This window comes from Zingiber officinale, chromosome 4A (genome assembly GCF_018446385.1).
Source record: "Zingiber officinale cultivar Zhangliang chromosome 4A, Zo_v1.1, whole genome shotgun sequence".
In the NCBI taxonomy this organism is placed as follows: Eukaryota; Viridiplantae; Streptophyta; class Magnoliopsida; order Zingiberales; family Zingiberaceae; genus Zingiber; species Zingiber officinale.
This window is the reverse complement of record NC_055992.1, coordinates 57,367,421-57,374,634: the sequence shown is the minus strand read 5'-3', so window position 1 is coordinate 57,374,634 and position 7,214 is coordinate 57,367,421. Positions and strand designations below refer to the sequence as shown.

The window sequence follows — 7,214 nt, the reverse complement described above, 5'->3', positions numbered from 1 at the left end:
CATTTTCCAGCAGCTCTTTTTCTTCACATTTCTCTTCCCAATTTGGCACACAAAGGCCTACTTCATTTTACAAAATCTGCATTTCTGGAGTTTCTGCACTATGTTAATTTCTGTCATTACAGCAAACGTTCCCTTTTGTTTTCATGTGTTCATTCAGATTGGAAATTCCATTCCTTGGATTGAGTATCACTTCACAAACCAACAACCATCAATGTCTTCTTTCATTCTTCTCATTCAACTAAACGCAGAAAATGAATTCTGATAAGAACTATTGATGCCAACATTCCATTCACATTACAAAAGCTCATGTAAGCCTTTCCCCTACATGATTTCATTTCTGAATTCTTGATACTCCCACAGCTCTCAACTTTTACAGAATTTCCTAGTACTGTAAATTTCTCACAGAATTCTGAATTCAGATGGTTCACTTGATATCCACAACTGATGTTACTGCTTTTTCACTTCAAGCTTCAACAATTTATTCCCATAAAACTTTACAACCATTTAATCAAATACTAGCTTGATCTCCATCTTGTCTCGGCTTATAACATCAATTATAAGGTTTACTGCAATTTCAGAATTCAAGCAACTTGTTTCCATATGTTTCTGAATTCTGTTTCTAGCTTTTAAACTCACTGTTTTGAGTATCAAGTGTTGCCCTTTTCTTCAACTTTTCAGAGTAAACGATGCAATGCTCAAGTGCTGTGTTGATAAAATACTACCCACGAATTGAATTCTGAATTATGGTTCATGAAAATCCCCTTCCAGTGGCTATAAAACTCACTGCTCTTGCATTGTTTTGTGTCCATATGGATTCCTGAATTCATCTCTGCAAATGCTATAAAAGGTAAGCATCCATTTGTTTCAGCATATTCTTAATTTTCAACTAAACTCCTACTCATTTAGATTTACATTCTGAATTTTGATACTAAGATGATACAGAATTCCCCACTCTGCTCTTCAGCTTCTGCAGATTTCCACAGCCTTTCCTTTGTGTACAGTTTCAGTTTCTTGCTCCTGATCAGAGAAAATTCTACACCAGTGCATTCCTGCACTTCATCACTTCTAATTGTTAACGAGAGGGCAAAGTTTGCTTTAAAAGAAAACCTCACTTTGTCACTGAAATGATAGAGGTTAAACTTCATGTTACTGCTGGTTGAAAAGAGCATGCATCTTGGCACAACATTGTCACTAAGCTCTTCATTTACATATTACTGCAGCCTCATTCTCAATAAACCTCTTTCACTTCATATTTCAGGACCTTGTAACTGTCCATAACAAGCAAAATTCAACAAACCGAATTGCTGAAATTAATAGCAGACAACTTCTCTTCAGAACAAACCATTGTTGGGTTCAAAGATTGTTCTTGTACAGAATTGTAATAGCAAGGTTAGGATTAAATGCAGTAATGATTCTACATCTTAGCAATTTATAATTTCTGTTACAGCAATTGCTTGTTCTGAAAACCGTACAGTAGCAATGCTAATCTGCATTCCTATTGTTAAACACATTCTTCTTAAAGGTTATAGCACATCTCATGGCAGCAACACCAAAAGAATGTTTAGATTCCAGCATTTCAAAACTTCAAACAATATATCCATCAACTTGGATTCTCAATTTCAGAATTTCCAAACCATTTGAAGTAAGAAACCTCAAGAATCTTAAGCATATACAATTCTGCCCTGCACTTAAATCTTTGTTCATGTAATCAAGCTAACTCATCAAGCAATTAATCCAAAACTCTCAACGAAATAACAGAAATATGACAAGCAAACATTATCAAGAATTAAAATGCTAGATGAGAATATATAAAGGAAATTGTGAGGAAAGGAATTGGAAAGTATGAAGGGAAACAAAATTGATAATATCCTTTATCTCCATGCACACATATGCCATTGTGACTTTGAAAAAAAACTAAGCAAGTTCTAGAGTTTCAATTGTTATGAGTGCATGTCACACAAAAGAAAATAATAGTGTATAGGCTCTAAGTAGACCTCACTAGGTAATATTATGCAATCAAGCTCAATTAATCAAATTGATATCCACCACCATTTTAACCAATATCATGTAAGTAGAGCACCCAATCATGTCAAATGACCTAAATTTGATGATCAAATTTAAGAGACTTTTACCATCTTAAAAGTATCACTAAACAATTCATGGAGACTTTTATTCAAATGACATGCTATGTATACCAAACTAAATGCAAAGTATGGAAGCAAAATGACGAATTTATTAGAGAAAAACTAAACACAAAGCATGACTCAAAATGCAAGGGAAAGCAAAATTGGAACTAACTCCCCTTTAATTCCCGGTGGTTGAAGAAGGTCTAAAAGAAGAAGCCACCCCGGAAGTGGAGTAATCATGGTTCCACTCAAATTCTCCTTATTACTCATTTGTCCCTTCAAAATTCTTTTCGGAGGTCTTAATCGGTTCAGTTTTAGCACCCACTCCGGAAGCTTATGTTCTCCTACAACATCAATAAAACAAAACACCTCCCACACACATGTGGGGCAAAAAGAAAATAGGAGAATATCAGTGTGGGCAAAATATATATCAAGAATTGCATCACAACTAATAAAATCAACAATTGGTACCTCAATAAAATTCTCTGAAAATTTACACAAAATACTCACCTTATCGTGTTGAAAGGTACCTAGAGTGGTGATTATTACCTCTTCATCATCAACTAAATGCTCAGACTCTATTTCTGGTAACTGTTCAACTTCATGTAGTGATTCTTGGGTGTTTGGCTCCATAGCACAAGTCCCTACACTTACATCCTCTTCATCATCATCAAAGTCAGGTGATCCTTGAGGTATTGCTTCCAGTAAGCAATCCCCTACACTTAAATCATCTTTTGCATCAAGACCTGCATCATTCACATCATCTACAGCAACATTATTAGTAGAGTCAGAAATTTTAACAACTACATCATCATCACAAATAAAATTAGAAAATTGTTATGAAGAAATAGAAGTAGTGTCAGGCCTGACAAGATCTCCACAATCCACCTCTTCACTGGCTCTTTGTGCTTGTAACTGATTAATAGATGATGCTATCTGATCTAACTGACTCTGTATATTCTGTATCCTTGCAAATTGCTGCTCTTGATGCTCTCTCATTTGTTGCATAACTTCATTGCATTTCCACATTGATTCTTCAATTTGTTCTTGTGCATCCTCATACCTATTCCGTTGCTCCATAGGTAGGTAGGACTGATAGGACTGAGTTTGAGGCTAATAAAAATAATTCTCCATCCCATCTCTAAAATACTGATGATATGGATCCATGGTCACATGAATTTCCTGTTCTTACACTGAAACACTAGAAAATAAAATCAGAAGACTCAGGAACAAATAAAATCAACACATGGATATATAAACATGAAAGCAATCAAAATAACTATCCTAAAATTACAAAACAATGCATATTACAATCTCCCCGGCAACGGCGCCAAAATTTGATATAAGCGAATCTGTCACATCCGCTAATTAAATTGATAATTGTATTTATTCACTGAACCCCTTAATTTCACAATAACGTTGTAGTAACGAGCCCAAGATCGCTCTCGAGGAACCAACAGTATGATGTAATCTAGGGTTGTCCTTTTATTTCTATTTTTGGGGTTTTCGATATAAAAATGGAGTTGGGGGTTTTAAAGCTTTGAATATAAATCTACAAAGGAAAACACAGCAGTAAAGAAATTAATCTAAAGCATAAGAGTGAAACCTAAATAAATGAAATCTACTTGTGTGCCAACAATCAAACCATAATGCATTGTCACCCTACATTATAATTAAATCATCAACACACATCAAACGAAGATTGAAATAAGAAGACTCAAGTAAATCTGATCTAAAGCAAGATGTAAACCCTAGCTTAGAATTTAAACACTAAACAAGTAACCAAGCATCAACTAAAACTTAAACTAAGCTTCAACAAGGAAAGAAATGCTAACTACTTGCATAAAAATATAACAAAACATAAAAGTAATCTGTGCTAAGCTATAAAAACAATAACAAAAGTGAACTAAAATGTAAACCAATCCATTCTCACAATCATCTACCAAGCTACACACTCAAGCCGTCACACAAGAGTGCCAAAATCGAAACCACCCAATTTCGGACCTCAGTGGAGCATCTAAGTAGCATATCAGCTCGAGGAAGGTTCAGCTACACCGACAGACCACCCCCGACGAGCTGAAACAACCCGGAACCCACTCAAGTGCTGAAAATCTGGAAATCTGCCTCTGGATCTGATGGAAGGCTGTGGAACGCGGATGAACGTCGAGTGAAGCTCAGGAACACCGGAAGACCACCTCCGAATGTTGTTGATGGGAATCGGAGCTTAGATTTGGAGGACCACCGCCAAATCGAGCTGGAAAAGGAAGATGCCGCGAGCCAAATTCCACCAGAGAGAACACTCTCCGATGGCTCCAGATGATCGGGATGTCGCCGCCGAGAAGCTCACCACCAAGATAGAAGCTCGGGAGATTGATCGGAGAAGGAATGGGGCCGAAATCCAGAAAAAACCGCGCTGGGACGAAGCTACTGTGCGTGGAGGAATCGACGAAGAAGAAAGGGAACTGTAGCTTCTGTTTTAAATCTGATCCAGTTTTGAACGGACGGCTAGGAGCAATTTGGAGCTAAATCAATGGTAAAAGCTTGTCCAAAATCCTATCCGAAGGTACTGATCTTGATCTAGAGATTGGATCTACCCTCCCTTAGGTCGGATCGATCAGATCATCACTGGATGGCCCAGATCTGCTGATCTTCAATGAACGGCCCAGATTAATCCGACTGGATCAATGGCTGGATGAACTCAGATCTGGATCAAAACTTCTGGATCTTCATCAATGGCTTAGATCTGCTCCCCATTAGGTTGGATCGGCCAGATCTTCAATGGATGGTCCATATCTGTCCTATTCTTGATGAATGACCCATAATGCTCCAAAGCTTGATCTTCTTGTTTGAACTCCGATTCGAGCCCAATTTCGGTCCAAATAGATCCAAATTCAAGATCCTTTGATGCCTACAAAATAAGAATCAAATATTAGCATCAAATAATATAAAAATAAAGTAATTTGTAATTAAGTCCAAAAATACACACAATGCACAAAATGTGATGTAACCATGATTTTAACCTATGAAATCCACATCAAACCATGCATATATGAATCAAAATAATGCAGTAAAATCTTGGTTATCAACCACCATGCATGCAGATAACTTTCTTCTCCATTAAAGCAGCTAAAGGCAACCAATTAAACAATCTGTTAATACAGCGCCATGCCCAGATTCTGTCTTGTTCTCCCTGTTTCCAAACAATAAACAATGATATGGAACATAATTTTTTCTTGATAAACTAAATAATGATAGCAAATAGAAATTAGTGGTACCATTCTCTCGATGCACTCGGTACGAAACCCAAATAAAGCATTAATGTCTGTTGCCTCATGGTTTCCACGAATTAAATGTATATTATGTGGATATTCAATCTATAACATTGATTCAGAAAATTTTGAAAAGTTTAAAGATACAACATATTTGTAAACATAAACCTGTACAAGAAGAGTGCAAAGTAATACCTTCAAGAATTCTTTGATGCTAAATATTTTCATAAAAATATTTGCTTGGATAAGACTGATCACATTGACAAGCTTGAGGGGAAAGTAATACCTTCAATGCAAGGAGAAGAGTAATAGTTTTCAGGCTATGTTGGCCACGATCAACGTAATCACCCAAAAAGAGATAATCAATATAACTGAAAGTGGCAAAAACATAAGACAGTGTCACAAGCGGATAAAGAAAAATATGAACTAAAATTAACACTACAAATTTTAAAAAAAAAGATGCACCCAAGTGTGTAGCCAAAACTGTGTATCAACATCTATTTTCATGCTACAATATATGAAAATAGGCCAAAGCAAACTTAAACCTAGGATCTAAATAACTGAAGTCATAGAGTACAAGTGCAAACCAAAATACTACATGTCAAAAAAAGTTGCACATTATCATCTGGGACACTTTGAATTTGCAGAGCTCAATCCTAAGATGCTTCACCAATTAAAGGAATTCAAGAACTATCGCTTATATGTACAAGCCTGAACAACCACAACACTTGTAACAAGGATTTAGTACATGTCGATGAAAAAGTTATGCTTTACAAAAGCATCCAACAATTACAAAAGATGACAATGCATATTGTAAGAATAAGATGAACTATACCTCTACATCGAGCCCCAATGAATTCCTTCGAATCACATCTTTTAGATGTAATATATGCAACCGGTGTAGTATCACTTCGAATTCCTTCAATTTGCACCTTCCCTCTAGCAACCTTGAAGAAGGATGATGGAGTGACATTTGCTCCTATGCCTCTCACACGTCCACCATGTTTGTTAGAATTCAAGGCCTTCGTGAGAATATCTTCACGAAGCGCTGATGAAAGTCACGAGCTTTTCCATCACGAAGAATGCCAAAGCGGAGATTTCCTTTTCAATTATGTTTAATTGAAAAGTATAATTATGTTTAATTGGTGTTCCTTTTCAAGAGACGTAATCATCATTATAATTTTTGTAGTTATCGACAAAATCTAACACCAAAGTCAATAAGGTTTAACTCTCTTTTACCTATCAAATAACATTCCTCTCCATCTAACATAATTTTTAACCAACAGATCAATTTCTGGTTAGTCATCTCTATTTGGATTATAACAAACATCTCAATTTCTGGTTTATTCCCAAAGATCATATTGAGTTAACAAACAACTCAATTTCTGCTGTAAATTTACAATGTCGTATGGTAAAATTTGTTTAATCAATAATATCTCTATAAGGAACATCTCAAAACTCCAAGTGAAGAAACTCTCAGATATGAAAACAGAGATACTTCAGAGTCCAGTGAAATAAAAATGATAGATTAACAAAAACAAAACTAACTTTAGCAGAAAGGGCAAGCTAGCATGGAAATCAAGCAATCAGTAGTTGGGGTTCTTAAAGTAAAAGGACATTTCAACCAACGAAAGCTGCACTTTACCTTGTATTAGATAATCACTAAAAAAGTTGACAAGGAAAGTTACGTGTGTTGGTGCAATATCCCTCAGGTCAAGGTTGACCTGGGTAACCAAGCTGAGTCTTGGTTTGGGTTTAGATGTTTGACAATAAGATATTGATTGAAGAAGAGTCAAGTAGGTCAAGGTTGACTGGATAC

At 36.0% G+C, this 7,214-nt stretch overlaps 1 long non-coding RNA gene across 1 annotated transcript; it reads right to left on the bottom strand.

Moving 5' to 3' along the window:
* Positions 1 to 5,287: 5,287 nt before the first annotated feature.
* On the bottom strand, positions 5,288 to 6,390 carry LOC121969936. The gene is made up of 4 exons (XR_006108739.1): positions 6,231 to 6,390; positions 5,591 to 5,766; positions 5,402 to 5,500; positions 5,288 to 5,316 (listed from the first exon to the last, which is right to left on the bottom strand). It is a non-coding gene; the product is annotated as an uncharacterized LOC121969936 (long non-coding RNA).
* Between the last annotated feature and the right edge of the window lie 824 nt (positions 6,391 to 7,214).